General features: G+C 42.2%; 1 pseudogene; it reads left to right on the forward strand.

The window, feature by feature from the left end:
• The window catches only part of LOC133896840 (GDSL esterase/lipase At4g26790-like), a 39,320-nt pseudogene extending 36,557 nt beyond the window's left edge, over positions 1–2,763 (forward strand).
• Positions 2,764–17,972: the final 15,209 nt, after the last annotated feature.

The following is a 17,972-nucleotide window of genomic DNA, read 5'->3' on the forward strand; positions in this document are numbered from 1 at the left end:
CATTGAAAGGGCGCTTCTTTTTCTCCTTCTCCTCCTTTGATGCTTTATCTGCAAGCTTAGGAAAGTTATAATAAATATGGTTGAGATCACCACATTCATAGCATCTTTGAGGACATCCACTTCCTCTCTTCCTCAAACGCATATTCTGTAATGCTTGAGAGAAACAAGTAGAGAGTAGTGTTAAATCTTCTTCAGGAATCAACTCAAGCTAATTATTGATTAGTGAAGATATAGAAGATAAAGAAAAACTTGATGAAAAAGAATCAATATAAGACATGCTAAGTTGAGAGACCAAAGCAATCGATTTATTAGCGTTATTCCTAGAAAAGGCATCTAGCTCATGAGTTTTTAATTTAGAATAAAGAATATCTAATGTAAGTGTACTCATGACAATAGATTCTCTAATAGATGTCACATTCATCTTCCATACCGATATGTCTAAAGCTCCTAGCAGTTATTGTGCATTTTTAGCATCAGTATATGGAACATTAACAGCACACAGATTGCTAAGAACCTTATTCAAGTGAGCAAAGAAATCATCGAGAGACTCACCGGATTTCATCTCAAATTTCTTGTATTATTTCTTATATAAATCTTGGTGTACCTCTTTAATGGTAGATAAACCTTGATGGTAATCACAAAGTGCTTTTCATACCTCGTATGTTGATTTGAGATGTATCACTTGGTCGAAGTGGCTCCTTCCCAAGCCTTAGATGCTTAGTTCCTTATCTTGCTATTTGCCTCAACGGTTGGCATGTTCTGTGTCATCACTTCATTATTCTCTAGAACCAAATATGGCTTGTAGACTTTTTCCCAAATTGAAAAGCTCTGTGCTTGAATGTTTGCCTCCATCTTTACCTTCCAGAACTGAAAATCAACTCCATCAAAAACATAACATTTTGTGAAATACCTATCTGAAGTCAAATTTCTAATTACCGATTAAGATCAATTAGAAAGGACTAAGGCTATGATACCAATTGTAAGATCTAATATGCGTAAAATACCAAATCAGAGGGGTGTGAATGATTGTAGAAACAAAATTCAAAGATTAACTCACCCAAATCAAAAATTGATTTAAACTCAGTATTCCACTCGAATCAAATTATACATGCTTTAGTAAAAAGGATGTGGAGAAAAATCCATCCGTCCGATTGCCCTCAAACTTGGATACCATAAACTACATTCAAATACAAAACTATTCCAATAAGATAGAATCAATCGGATATGTAGATCAAGAATTATTCCTGATCAAAATAGACTGTATTAATTAGAATCGAGTAGATCAAAACCTAGTCAAGTTGATCAAAAAGCTACTCGAGATCAAATTAAAGCCACTCGAAAATTTCTCAGATCAAACACTAGATATTCTAGCAAGGTTTTGGATGGATTAAACCAAGATGAAACTCGCTAAAAACATAAAATTAATCAAAAATCAAAAATCAATCACGCAGAATATAGAACTGAGAGAAATTCTGAATCATCAACTCATCAACTTACGAAAGTTGATTTTCATTACATAGATGAGTTTACAAGATATCTCTCCAAAGCATCCAACAAGGCTTGTCATAAAATCCCAAACCATCCATCTCTATGGTTTCTCTATCTTTCTCTCAGCTACGTTGTCTACCCAATATAATAGGCATCTCTATTAATTAGATAGTCACATGCACAAACATGACGGAATCGAACTACAACTTCAAATAGTATTCAACATGGTCTCTATCCTTCGCTAATCATAAGAGGACAAATATCTTCAACTAATTAAGCTAATTAGCCAACAACTCTCATGTAATCATACATGAAAAATCACCCATGTATACATACATGTACGTAACCAACTCAGATTCTGTCTCTAACACTAACTCTTATCTCAAGTCCTATCACCACACGACTCCCTCGTACCTGCTCCGACTCGAACAAGAATTAGTCTTCATGTTCTCTTACGATCACGCTGTCTTCTGCGTCCATCATGAAACCTTATCTTCATATGCATTGTTCTCTCAGCTCGAATGTCCTGCATGACATTCTCGATTACTACAACCTCAGTTCCTCCTGAACTGGTCGTCGAACCTCAGTTCCTCCCTGAACCTAGTTCGCTGATCCGTCATCGACCACGTTCACCTTCGAGTAACATCTGCATATGAATCAAACGAGTACGAGCACAAGTCCAAATGAGTACGAGCACAAGTACTTCCCGATTTGACTCAAAATCAGTTCATGTAATACTACGCAAACTCCAAACAAAACCAACACACTAACATAAGCATACTCAACTTCTAATAGTACATCAAACCATCTATTTTATCCAAGCATATTCAAGCAATATCTTAGCAACTCATGAACATAATTCTAATGTCATTATACTAAATCACTTTGCTCTGTCAATTCTATTATTCAAACCAATTTTTCATCATATGATTTCATAGGTACGCTTTGTAAACATATTAAAATATAAGTTTGGAAGTTGCATTATGAAGACGACGTAAATGTCCAGAGCACGAATATTTTAACTATAGAGGCCAAAATTGTTGTTATTAATGCAATTCAAATTTGCTTACTTGACTTCCTCTGCGATGACCAGGTTTTGAGAATTCAGTGCGAGGATGTTGCGGCACAGGGTACTTCCAGACAGGAGTGCCATGCAGCTGGGACAATGCATTGACATGTGACGATGCTGATAAATATGACTTCTTCGACGCAGTCCATCCATCGGAGAGAGCATACAAGATCGTATCCAATGCAATTCTAAATGCCACAACGTAACGCACATACTCAAGTGACTTTTTCTTATCACGGCGAAAATGATTTGTTAAACAATTGTGCTTATTTGAATTTCACAAATCAATACTATCTACTAACGGTGGAAGAATTCTCAAGATCTCAGGGTCTCTGCTACTGTAGCAGTGGGCCCTAGGTATGTATATACATGTACATGTATGTATATACGTGTGTGTATATATATGTATATACGTATATATACGTATATATAAGTATACATATACGTATATATATGTATACATATACGTATATATGTAATTTTCTTTTTCGGGAAATTCTAGAAAATGTAGAAATGAATATTAGTTATATTAATAAATTAGCTGAAAAAAAATCTAAAATGCAAAGAAAAATATCTAAAACTCAAAAAAAATATGAAACAAATTTTTTTAGGTTAGTATTACTTTCACCTACATGTTAAAACTATATGCATTGATGAAAGTACTATTGTTTTCTCTATAATTAATTAAATGTGTTTAACATTAATAATTTCATAAATAAATATTGAAATATACAAAATTTGTGAACCTAATTTTTTTAGTCTTCTTTTGTCGTGCTCCATACAGAAAAATAAAAAACAGGCGCAGCGTAGGCGTGCTAATCAGACTAGTTGTACACAAATTCTAGAACTAGCAAATGGGGCACTGGGCGGCCTCCAGCGCTGCCTCATATCTTGCCGCCACCAGCCCCTGTTCCTCCTCCGTCCCTCGTGACTGATCCCGCGGAGCTCCAATTCACGCCCTCCCTCCCCGCTGGAACGCCCCGTGCTCCAACGTCTGCACGCGCGTGAAGCAGAACTAGCTTTTGGGCGAACAAGCCAGCCCCTAACACCTCCACCGGGCAAACAAGCTCTACCTTCACCTCCACCGGGCCACTAGATCTAGGGCCAGTCGCCCCCAACATCTCCACCGAACCTCAGCAGATGCACCAGATGGGCTGATCGTCGGGGTTCCGACATCGACAATTGTTGGTATGTAATCAGAATTCATAGTGGGTCTGGTCTCACTAGGATGTCTGTTTGATCTATGTTCTAGATCTTTCAAGATGTGATTGGAGTCTATTTTTTTCACCTTATGTATACATTTTGTAAACTATACGGAAAGAGCAACGGCTCATTCTAATTCCTCGATATTTGTACATAACTCCTTATACAGTGAAGTCGTCGATTGGTGCTGTAATTTTTTCCTTTAGGAGTTTTCTACATAAAAATTATATCTTATATTTGATCTATGTCATACATAATTTATAACCAGTGGTACCAGAACGAGACATGAGAGAAGAATTTTTTAGATAGGTTTTGATGCTCAACCCCAATCCGATATATTGTTCATCGCCACCCGTACTGTTCATCGCCTACCCACACATGCTCTTGCCGGCCACCATCCGCAAGCTTGCCAGCACTGTCTCACCATCGTCGGCTGCCATCTCAGGTCCGTTGTCTCGCCGCCGCCGGCCACTGTCTCACAGCCGTCAGTGCTTTGGCTCACGCACTCATTGTCGGACCACCTGTTGGTTCTCCTCTGCCATCACACATAATTGAACCAGCCACCGTGCACAGCCCGCGCGCCTCAGGCCGATGCGCACCGCTAACCAGTCACCGCTCTCCGTCGTTCGCCACCGCCATCTTCGAACACATTGATCTCCACCTCTCTCGCCAGCCACTGTCACTTGTCGTCGGCCGCCGGTTGCACCCGTTGCCCATCGGTCGCATTCGCCAAAACCAGAGCCACAAATCCGACCGAAGCCACGATCACATCAGCCAAAGCAGAATTTGCTACGCGCATACGGAAGTAGAACACAAAAATATGTTTTCAGCTTTTTTTGCTACACGCACCCAGCTCGTGTATCAGGAACTTTGTGTTTTGCACTTTTTGGGCTAATTTTGCTTGGTGCGCCAAGGATTTCTTTGATATGGCTTCTTTAAAGTATGATATTCTATTGCTAGATTGAGATGTAAGGTTTTCTTTATGGCAAATCAAGATAGGAGGCAATTTTGGCACATATTGATCTGATCTTGATGATGGGCTTGGTAGCTTCGGCAAAAATGATCAAATGTCTTGGTCTAATGAAGAAAAGAGAGGATCGTAAGGTTTTATCTTAAATTTATCTTTATTTATTAAATAATATTATGTAGGATATTTTGTAGGAGAAAATTGCTGGTGCTTTATGACTAAAGCTGGAATCGTTCTGCATGTCTAAAGATCTGACTAGCAAAATGCTTCTGAAGATGAAGTTGTTCATATACAAGTTATAAGAGAGTGGTTCGGTGTTGAATCATCTTTCAGTTTTTAAGGAGATCGTTGCTAACCAAAGTCTATGAAGGTAAAATATGATGAGAACTTGATGCTACCCACCTCGCCCCACTGTTGATCTCCACGCTATGCTGACTAGCTCTGACAAACCACTATCCTTTTGAGAGTACTCATGTTCAGTGGGTGAGCTTTCACCATTGGGGGAGGACACATAGGATTTTAGATCTGGAGCTTCCATGGCGCTGATTTGGGGCCCCCTATTGAGACCTAGCTCCTATAGGCCGACATGTAGGGACCGTTTGCTCTTGCAGTGTGGGGGGGGGGGGAATCTACAAGTTGTTTGTTGCCACCACCTCCTTAGTTGGATCTCCATCACCGAGGCTCCCCCAACTACCGTGCCCTCTGTTGGGTTATGGGTAGGCTACGCTAGCCTAAATTTTTTTTTACCGCATTCACCCAGGAAACCATGCTAGTAGGAGATCCTAGATCGTTACCGCTCAACATGCAGTGCAGCGGAAGAAGAATTGGAGTAGACCGATCCAATATTGTGCACATCAAACTCCTCGAGCAACTTCTCGATCAGATTCGCGACCAGCCCCGCGTACGTGGTCACAGTCTCTGACCAACTCCGAGCAGGTGGTCGTGCTCCTCGACCAGTTCCTTGACCAGCTCCCGATTAGGTCTGTCGCGTCCTCGACCAGTTTTGAGTGGTTATGTCGTGCTGTCTGACCAGATCCGAGTGGTCATGTTATGCTCTGCGATCAGACGAGAAGATTAGCGCCGCAATAGCAATAGCGCCTCTACAGTATCCACATGTACTGGGAGATCGTGTAAAAGGCTATGGCTAGGGTTTCGGAGTGGCTCAACCTTCGCACGCCCTACCCACGCCTCTCCTTATATAGAGCTCGCCAATGGGGTCCCACATTGGAAGCTCTTTAGGACTCTAACTTCTCATAGATCACAATCCAATCAAAACTCAAATACGAATCCAATTCGCATGTTTTGTTCCAACCCATTAAGTGTGTAACCCGTTAGGTTCATGTACAAACAGCTACGACTCGAAACCCTTTCCAAACCGAAATCAATAGTTGTCCCTAGCAGGATAGGTTGACTCCCGAGTACACACAAAAGATCATATCGGCTAAACCTTGATATACACATGCACCGATCCCTTCACCTCACGATACCAGTCAAGCTCAAGGCGAGATACATGCCACCCTTGTGATAGCTCGACCATTCACTCGATCAAGTAGTGGTTCATCATGACTAACTCTTTAATCATATTGGCATGGCCATGCACTTTCTCGATCCAACTACCTCGAGGGGCCCAGATATATCTCTCCCATTATCAAGGAGGGGCAAATTTCATCTTGATCGCTCACACTCCACGACATGTTTCATGACAAGCCCGAAAACTACTTTTATGACTACCTAGTTACAGAATAGCCAAATTACGGAATAGCATTTGGCAGCCTCAAAGTATGCCACTACACATTCTGGGAATTAATGACGATCTCAGGTATAAGGATCCTGCAGGTACACCATTTGAGATAACAATTGATGGCACATCATAAATAACAATCCCAGCAGTATCTCAAGGTGGGTCTATCCAATATCATGTTCTCTAACATAAATATCCACATTATTGACTTGGTATCTCTATATCTATGATCCATGAAACGTGATCATCAATCAATACATGAGCTAGTCTTATATATCATCACAATGATATGCGATAAGGGATCGACTAAGAATAACATCATGATATAAACAAAGAGTTTCATGAACAAGTCACATACTTGCCAATCAATGTAAAAATTAGTCATTCTTGGAATAACATATTATTCAAAAGTACATTAACATAGACGTGTGATATAATCATCTTTATGATTGCCTCTGGGGCACATCACTTTCAATCTCCCACTTGCACTAGAATCAATCATGTAAGTATCTAATACCCCTCTCATGTTCGCCTCATGCTTTGGCTGCGGGAGTAGCTTTGTAAACGAATAAAAAAATATTCAAATCCGTGTGCACCTTGCATATCTTCATGTCACCTTGATCTAAAATCTCTCAAATAAGGTGATAGCGCCACAATATATACTTTGACTTCTGATACGACTTAGGTTATTTGGCTTGCGAAATGGCTCCATTATTATCACAATAGAGATCCATTTCACTAGAAGCACTAGGCATGATGAGCTCATGGATCCTTTGGATACAATCAATATCGCCAATAATTCTAAAATCATACAACGTTCAATTATAAGAGCACGTGCACGACAATTAGACCACTAGGTGAACTCATTTCTCGCTGTTCATGCTTCCTTGGATAGATTCCTACTAAATTCTTGTGGTGTTTTATTGCTTAGTAACGTGGGAGAAGCACCACAACCTTACCCAGATATCATCCCTCAAAGGACAAGTCTACTCGGACTCGTGGTTGAGCTTTGGTCGTGGTCGAGTCGCAAAACAGCACGTCAGTAAAACAGGCATAAGTCTCTCATACGAAGTCCGTTCAGGCAATCTGGGACATTCTGGAAATCTTACGACGAGCCCTTTTCGATGGATATGCGCTCAACTAAATATTCCTTATAGTTTAGTCAGAGTCAAAGAAAAAAGGTGTTGTGCTACCATTTTGGACCCTGTTGGGTTTTGTAATCATGTCAGGGTCGGAGTCTAGGTTGTGTACGCCTCTTTCCACAGCTACACAACTCTAGGTCGACCTTCTCACATCCCCCCTATATATACACAGTAGCCGTCGTAGTTTAGGCTTGGGTTTTTCTTAGATTATTCTGTTTTATACAGTTTTGCCACTTGTTCGATTTGTGGAACCCCAACTCGAGCGCTTCATTGGTAATCTACATGTTCTTACTTATGTTCTCGATTCACTTGCAGGAAAACCCTTCTTGGCGAGGTCAACTTTGTCTTGACACGGTTTATAATGATAGAGTAATGGTGTAATGGTTGCAAGGGTCCTCGACCTGTTCTGGTTGGAGCTTTTGGATCATCAACGTCGAAACTCCACCAATCGACTTATCATATTACCTTCGGAAAATCGGGTAAACGCACATCAAGTGGTATCAAAGTCTCGGTTGCCGGTTAGGTAATGTCAGTTATCCCCTTTGTTTCATCGTTTTCCATTACCTAGAGTCCAAAAAATTGCCCCACAAAAATATTTAGATCTTAGTTTTTCCGCTGTCCAAACCACTTTGTGCCTTCATAATTTTGTTTTTAGTATTCGCGTTGTTGAGTTTGAGTCCATTATCAGTGTCTTTGTTGCTGGTTGAATCATCGTGATCTAGTTTCTAGTGTCGAGTCTTGCTGTTTAGTCGTCGTGTATCTTGGCCTGCCCTTGTCTACAATAGCTAAGATTGTGTCTCTAGTCGAGTTGACCATCAACTCTTATTCGACCACTAGTCGCTTTCACCATCTACTCAAGTTCGATCACTAGTCGAGTCGACCATCAAGTTGTGTTCAACCACTAGTCGCTTTAACCATCTACTCGAGTTCGACCACTAGTTGAGTTGACCATCAAATCATGTTCAACCACTAGTCGCTTCAACCATCTACTTGAGTTTGACCACTAGTCGAGTCGACCATCTACTTGGGTTCGACCACTAGTCGCTTCAACCATCTACTCGTGTTCGATCACTAGTCGTTCCAACCACCCACTAGGGGTCTGACCAGGTACTCCGACCACCCACTCGAGGTCCCGACCAGTCACTCCGACCACCCACTCGGGTTCTTAGCCAGTCACTCCAACCACCTAATCGAAATCGCCCACCTTCTCGGATCTAACCACCATAGCCAAAACAGAGGTAGCCAAAGTTCAGAGAGAGAGAAAGAGAGAGTATCTTTGTATTACCTTTATACCCTTGCTCTCCAGAAAAAGTTTCTGACCCACGTACCTCATTGGTCTTAGAAAAGGTGGTAGAAGAGTTTTTTAGTTTATGTCTTAGAAAAGAGAATCAGTTTGCATTGTGAATTTTGTTCCATTGTGCTTGTGTCTGTTATAGTTTTCGGCTTGCTTGAGCTAGTTCTAGGAATGTGTTCGGGCCAGCAACTGTGACGAGTATTGTGGACTTTTATTCAGCTTTGCTAATCTAATTTCAATTATTGCTATTCCTTGCTACTAAATACTGCTTGTCCAGGCTACACCTTCTCTCAATCAGAACGATTTCTTCCCTTGCAAATACCTCACCCGCACCCGATAAGGTATCACAAACTAGCCACTGGTTGTGCCAACTACTGTGATTGGTAAGAACACTTGCAAGAGCATGGTAAGACGCTTAAGAGTATGTGACTCCACCTCCATCACGTAGTAGTCAATAGGGATAATTTATCTTTTGTTGTTTTCTATCTTCGACTAACCATGGCAGGAGAAGCATCGGATGCACAGGAGTGTGTTTTGAGAGAAGAACTCATAATGGTGTTGAATGATCATCGACAAGCTATTACTGATGACTTCGTTAAGAAGCTTGCGGAGACAAACACTACATTGCAACGAATGATAGTATTGCCATGCTCAACACGCACTTTGATTGAGTGGTTAATCTGCCACCAAACCATGGGTGTGTGGATCCTCGTGGCGCAGACCATGAGCAAGAGGAGTCCATCGCAGATGATGAAATTTTGAGGCAAGAACAAGACGCCTTTGATGCACGACAACGGGACCGATTAAACTTCAACCATCAAGGTATGAGAGGTAATAATTTTCAACAACATAACCTATGTGTTAATGATGATCTATTTACTAAGGTTAGGTTTACCATACCATCTTTTGCGGGTGCTTATGATGCTAAAAAGTATTTAGATTTGGAGATGACGGTTGAATAGAAGTATAATGCTCATTTAGTTCCTGAAGTACATAGAGTTAGGCAAGCCACTGGTGAATTTAAATTGCAATTATCTGGTGGAATAGAGTATGCATCGATGGATTAGCGCCTACCACATGAAATGTTTTAAAGGTTGCTATGCGTAACAGATTTGTTCCACCCTCTTTTAAACATGATTTGCGTAAGAAATTGCAGCACTTAAACCAAGCTGATAGATCCATAAAAGAATATTATCAGGAGCTACAAATTGGTATGTTGCGTTGTGATATTATTAAGGATGAAGAGGCTGCAATGGCACTCTTTTATGGAGGGTTAAGGCGTGAAATTCAGGACATAGTTGATTACAAAGAATACAATAGTGTTTCTCGATTGTTCCAACTTGCATGTCTGGCAGAAAAAGAATTACAGGGACAATAATAGAGGCTAAGGAGCAATTTTGAAAGCACGACCACTTCAAAATCAACACCAGGACAAGTCAAAATAGCCCCACGTTCAACTACACGATCTGCTGCTCCATTCTCAAGTAGGGCGCGTTCAGCAGTACCTTCGACACCGTCACATTCTCCCGAGGTAAGCAAATCTATAAGTATGTAGGGCCCAGCCAAGAGCTCTTCTTCGGTTGCTTCTACAGACCGATCGACCGGGATTGTATGCCACCGATGCAAGGGAATGGGCCACGTCATGAAGGATTGCCCAAGTCAATGAGTGTACATTGTAACAGAAGATGGTGGATATGTAAGTGCTAGTGATGCTGAGGATGAATATGCTCTTGCAGCTAACCATGCAGGTGATGAGGATGGTCGTGAGACGGATATCGACCATAAGGAAGTGTCCGATGCCACTGCTACAAAGGATTATCGGACCCTCATTATGCAGCGAGTGTTAAGAAATCAAATGGAGCAAGTGGAATAGCTACAACGCCACAATTTGTTTCAGATGTTCCTCATAGTCAAGGATTATCATGTTCGAGTCATTATTGATGGAGGAAACTGCAACAACTTGTAGAAAAAGCCTTCTTAGCGAGGTCAACCGCGTCTTGGCACAGTTGATAACCACAGAGTAGTGGTCTAGTGGTTGCAAGGGTCCTCGATCTGTTCTGGTCGGAGCCTTTGGATCATCAACGTCGAAACTCCACCAATCGACTTATCATATTATCTTCGGAAGATCGGGCAAAAGCACATGAAGGCGCCACACCTAACTCAGAAAAAAACTTTCTGATCCAAATAGCCTCCTTTGCAGCTTTAGAAGTTGTGATATACTCGGCCTCCATCATGGAATCGGCCACCGTTTCTTATTTGGAACTCTTCCAAGTCACTACTCCTCCATTGAGGCAAAACACAAAACCAGATTGCAAGTTATTCTTTACTGTTAGCCAGTGAGCTTCACCCAAGTTTGATTGGTATCTACTCGTAGCACTTAGAGCATAGGAGACATCTGGGTGTGTACAAAGCATTGCATACATGATGGATCTGATAGCAGAAGCATAAGGGATCGCACTCATTATCTCAAGCTCATCAGTGGTCGAAGGACACTGACTCGTGCTGAGAGTGATGCCATGTGACATCAGCAAGAAACCCTTTTTGGAATCTAGCATATCGAACATTTTCAATACCTTGTCGATGTATGTACCCTAGCTTAATCTGATCAGCCTTCTCGACCTATCTCTATAGATCTTTATGCCCAATATGTAAGCTGCCTCTCCTACATCTTTCATTGAAAAACTCTTTTGGAACGAAGATTTGACAGCATCAATCATCTTAATATCATTCCCGATCAATAATATGTCATGTACATTCAAGACCAGAAACACAAGTGCACTTCCACTAGCCTTTTTATAAACACAAGACTCTTCTTCATTCTTGATGAAACCAAACCCTTTGACCACCTCATCAAAACGAAGATTCCAACTCCAAGAAGCTTGCTTCAGCCCATAGATGGACTTTTGCAGCTTACATATCTTCCTAGCATTTTTCGGATAGACAAAACCTTCAGATTGTGTCATGTACACATCCTAACTTAGGTTTCCATTAAGGAAAGCCGTTTTGACATCCATATACCATATCTCATAGTCATAATATGCGGTAATTGCTAGGATGATCCGAATAGACTTTAGCATTGTGACGGGCGAAAATGTTCTCATATTGCTTCTGAAGCTCAGAGGACATAGTGGCAAGCGTGAGACAGCTAACATCGAGTGAATGGTTGGTATGCTTCTTGTAAGCCCTCTGATCAGCGGCAGATGCATTATCTGCTGGTTCATCAGGATAGGGAACCTCTAGAACATACTCAATTTTCTCTTGTTTGAGAACAATTATCATGTTTCTATACCAATCAATAAAGTTTATTCTAGATAGCTTTTCTTTTTCAAGAATCAAACGCAAATTAAAACTGGAATTGGTGTTAACAATAGGTGCCATGATCTACAACAGAAATAAATATGCAAAGTTTAGCACTATGTTTATGTAACCTTTCATTAAACAATTTAACAAAAGATACTCCCACTATATGTTTTGAAACCGTTTCCCTCTAACGACATATAGTGGAACTAGATCTATATTCAACTAGGTTCTAGTAAGCTTCAGCATCACTGCTAGAAACTTAGGTGACATAGGTAAGTAACATCTTGCTAATCATATCCCTATGTGACTCTTGTTTGTTGGGTGGCATCGAATGCCTCGGCACCCAACACTATGCCCCAAAGCCCAAAATCATTTTGATAGCTTTGTTAAGTAAACCAACACTATATGTGTGGATATCCGACATCCACCCTAACTAGTTAAGGTAAAAGATGGCACCCTGCTTTGGCAGACCTACCAAACAATGATCAAAACCTAAGTAGGTGCAACTATTGGAAGGGCATCAATTATTCTTAATTTTTCTGAGGGAAGCTACTCTATCATATAAACATATCTATCTCATAGAAAACATGAATAAAATAACATGACACGAACATAGATAAACATCATAGGCAATCATATTCACTGTGACATAGTATGGGCCCTTCACATGGTGATCTCCATCACCATGGTCCCTGTCCTTCGGGTCATCACGCTTCAAGTCTCCATGATCATGTATTAGTCTATTACACCTAATAGCACTATATAATTACATGAGAAATAGAAGCATCACAAGTCGGCACGCAGGTCGTTATACAATAACATGACAGCCTTTGGCTGTAATTAACCTCTCAAAAATTCATAGATTGTATCTATGAAATTACTATGAAAATCTCATTGGATTGATCATATCAAGCCGATTCTGAGTCATTCACAATGCCTCAATTTTCATTGGATCAATCATATTGATCATCACGTGAGATTTTCTAAAAACGACGACAACACGTACAACCTCGATATGCTATTCTCCCAACCACTAAGCAGCGCGTGCTACCAACCCCAATGGTGATTCCAACCAGTAGGGACAAGTCGCACGCGCGGCCAGGTGAGAGATCGAGCTAATCTTTTTGGTCGTATGGTTCCATCGACTCGCACCTCATCCGATCCCAATTACACCAAACCGTGCAGCGACCAATCCATCACATGAACCAATGACTAAAATAATATATCCAATCTATTACTACCACATATCACATATATGTGACAGATCCAGATCAAAAACTACGCAAGATGTCTCTGATACCACTCTGTTGGGTTATGGGCGGGCTACACTAGCCTAAAACTTTTTTTATCGCATTCACCCAGGAAACCATGCTAGAAGGACATCATAGATTGTTACCGCTCGACGCACAGTATAGCGGAAGAAGAGTTGGAGTAGACTGATCCAATATCATGCGCATCAAACTCCTTGAGCAGCTTCTCGATCTGATCCACGACCAGCCGCACGCAGGTGGTCACGCTTCCCGACCAACTCCGAGCAGGTGGTCGTGCTCCTCGACCAGTTCCCAATCAGGTCTGTCACGTCTTCGACCAGTTTTGAGTGGTCTTGTCGTGCTGTCCGCCTAGATCTGAGTGGTCGTGTTGTGCTCTACGATCAAACGAGCAGGTACATCAACCAGTTCGTCACGGCCGGCGACCAGTCTTAAACACGTCGCGATCAACTCGCCGAGAAGATCAGCGCTGCAATAGTGGCAGCACCTCTACGGTATCCACACGTATTGGGTAGAAACGCCAAGCGCCAACGTGCTAGCACTGAACACACGGTTAGGGTTTCGAGAGATCATGTAGAAGGCTACGGTTGGGGTTCCGGAGTGGCTCAACCTTCGCACGCCCTACCCGCGCCTCTCCTTATATAAAGATCGCCAATGGGCTCCCATGTTGGAAGCCCATTAGGACTCTAACTTCTCATGGATCACAATCCAATCAAAACTCATACGAATCCATCGCATGTTTTGTTCCAACCCATTAAGTGTGTGACCCATTAGGTTCATGTACAAACAGCTGAGACTCAAAAACCCTTTCCAAACCGAAATGAACAGCAATCCCTAGTAGGACATGTTGACTCCTGAGTATACACAAAAGATCATATCGGTTGAACCATGATATACACATGCATTGATCCCTCCGTCTCATGATACCAGTCAAGCTCAAGGCGAGATACGTGCCACCCTTATGATAGATCAACCATTCACTCGATCAAGAAGTGGATTCATCATGACTAATTCTTTAATTATATTGGCATTGCCATGCACTTTCTCGATCCAACTATCTCGAGGGGCCCAAAGATATCTCTCACGTTATCAAGGAGGAGCAAATTCCATCTTGATCACTCACACCCCATGACATGTTTCATGATAAGCCCGAAACTATCTTTATGACTATCCAGTTACAGAATAGCATTTGGCAGCCTCAAAGTATGCCACTACATGTTCTGGGAATCAATAACGATCTTAGGTCTAAGGATCCTGTAGGTACACCATTTGAGATAACAACTGATGGCACATCATAAATAACAATCCCAACAGTATCTCAAGGTGGGTCTATCCAACATCATGTTCTCTAACATAAATGTCCATATTATTGACTTAATATCTCTATACCTATGATCCATGAAACGTGATCATCAATCAATACATATGCTGGTCTTATGTATCATCACAATGATATGCGACCAGGGATCGACTAAGAATAATATCATGATATAAACAAAGAGTTTCATGAACAAGTCACATACTTGTCAATCAATGTAAAAGGTAGTCATTCTTAGAATAACATATTATTCAAAATTATATTAACATAGACGTCTGATATAATGATCTTTATTATTGCCTCTGGGCACATCACTTTCACCCTCCCCACCTAAGCCGCTGATGCCCACACCCCATGGGTCGACATGGCCACCTGCATGTCCTGATTTGCATGGATTCTTTGTTGACAACCCCACCACATTGGCTAGGTGTTGTTTGTCAAAGCTCGACAAAATTGTTGAGCTACCAGCCACTCATGATTCTGAAGGCCTTCCACCTCTCTTATGTTGTAGTGACGCGGATCCATCATCAACCTCTAGCTTGGCAAAACTTCATCATCAATGTGACACATCGGGATAGCTTAGGGAAAGGCTTTGTCTTTGCTTCACTTATCCCCTTGTGCCTCGGCTGAGGTGACTCATCCATTCGCAACTTGGTAGATATGTCCACTATGGTCCAAGGACCTTTGAATGTTGCACATGACTCAGGTTGGAACCCAAGTCAGGGGAAGGCATTGTTGGAGAAAGGTTGGGCCTTCAAGTAGGAGGCATAACTCAAGATCAAGAGGGAGATATTAGAGTTCCACCTCAAGGGAAAGAGAAAACTTCATTGATACTCCTATGCACTTTACCTCTTTTTCACAAAGACCTTTGGTCACTGCTTCATCTGCTTAGCATTGGACCATTGTGCTTCCTACTATAAGGACTCGGTATGGTGCTTCCACTGCTACCTCCCTAGGCATTAGGCATGAGAGTGCATGTTGTCACCCTACCACCACTTGGCCAGCAATTATTTCCATGATGAGTTGCATCAGGAGAACTCCCGCTCCACCGGACATCCGGTTTGGTATGGCGATCATCATGATAAGCGTCAACATCCTGATGTTGTCCAATCAACAATGTCACTGCCCTCACCCATCGGACAATCAAACCTAGCTCCTTCCCACCACTCGTTGCCATCTTTGAATGGGCTTAAGGCCTAGGAGGTGGTTGTGCTCCAGGAGCTCTTCACTTTTCAAGCAGCCTCACTCTGGGATGAATTTAGCAACATGCTAAGAGATTAGGTGCGTGAGCAGGTGCATGTCGCTATCTCACCTCTCCTCCCTGATATCCAAGCCTTGAAGGAGGCCCACGTCAAGTGGGTGCATGGCATCAAGGATTATTTCCTCAAGCCATCATGTTTGTTCAACATATTGCGCATCCTCGATGCTCCCATGATGTCGTCCACCCTGTCGCCCGTCTTGCACACTTGAGAGAACGAGGCCTTATCTGCTCCCATAGCTCATGATGGGTCATCAAGAGATCACTTGGTGGCACCAACCCACGATGAGGTAGAGGAGAGACTCCATCACTTCAACCAATCCATTTGTGACATGGCGGCCTCTGAAAGTGTGGTAGATGCACAAAAGGCTGAGGTTGGCATCATTCACATGGTCGTGACTGTTGATTCGCCACTGACTATTTCAAGGCCTGATGATGCCCAGGAGCTAGCTGCCCATTGTGAAGGGGCTCTTTTACTTTCACTCACTTGGGAAGCCCACCTCTCGACGTCAATCAATTGGCAGACCACAAAATTTCTACACCTCACATCACATGTGATGTCACGGTCTCGACACAACTTGACATGGTCATCCCTTTGACATTGATAGTTGGCATTGTGCCACCCTTGGAAGCTAGTTCCACCCCTTCAGAGAGAGCGTTGGCCCTAGTGTCACTTGGCTTAGACCTAAATCCAGGGCAAGCACGAGAAGATGCTAATCTGGCTCGGATAACGGTGGATACTCCCTCGCTGCCAATCGCTAAGGTGCGATGAGTGGAGGACCCTTTCACCACCCTGGAATGTCCCATACTGCAACACCAACCACCACTCCCCTATCGATGGCGGCGCTGGTGGGACATCAACATTGAACTTTTGTCATGTACACAGTCTGTTGAAGCGCACATCTTGACTCACGACAACTAATGACAACCATACAACATACCCAACGAAACTTATGGCAAAATCTCAGCCTTCTTAGGGATGATCTCGAGCCATTGAAAGCGGCTCTGCAAGAGTACATGGCTATGTTTTAAGGCCCATTGCCACCAGAGGTGATTTCAATGCTGACGTCACTTTTCAAACTTAACGGCGATGTCATCATCTAGATGGATAACGCCCTTATCGAGCTATCTGGGAGGTGTTAGTGACTTGGAAGTTACAACTGCTCCAATGGCGGCCTAGCTGACCCAAGGCGTTTCAAGCATTATTATCAATCGGCATGCAAGAAGCAAACAAATTTATCAGAGGGGTTATCGTCTAAATAGTTTCTTGCACTGAATGACTATTGGACACGAGGAGGCACTCTACTTCTTTGGAACGAAGCCATTGTTGACTTTAGTTTCTTGCTAGATGGGAAATTGTAGGAGTACAACACAAGATAAAGAGATGTCCCCACAACAGTCGATGGCCAAGAGAAAAAGGGAGGCTCGAATGGGGACCTTTGTAGGAGCTAGATGATTTGCTCGCTTCATCATGAGAGAATAGTCTTTTATGTTTTTTTGACTTTATTGTCCCTTGTACTTCGCATGTCTGGACTTTACTCCTTTCTAATATAAATAGGTTGTTCTTCTGCCAGTTTCGTTCTAAAAAAGGCATCTCAATGCATCAACCAATGTTGTGGATCATATGTACAATGAATTCAGCATTTTCTAAAAATATTAAGCTACAATATGCCTGTTGGAGCAAGAGTTCGTCTTTCCCCAGGAAGTACGGTGAGAGTTTCTTCTAAGGAGGAGACTCAAGCTTGGTGACAAAGTTTCATAGGAAGGAACACCACAAATGTATTGATAGTAAAAATATGGACCGGGCTAGGGGGAGTATCACAGGAAGACTTTGTAATTGTGCTCCTCCATGTTGTGTTGACGTGCTCCTCGTGACCTCCTCTACCAGATGACCACGACCCCCTATTTATAGGGTGGTACATAG

Source organism: Phragmites australis, chromosome 17 (genome assembly GCF_958298935.1).
Source record: "Phragmites australis chromosome 17, lpPhrAust1.1, whole genome shotgun sequence".
NCBI lineage: Eukaryota > Viridiplantae > Streptophyta > Magnoliopsida > Poales > Poaceae > Phragmites > Phragmites australis.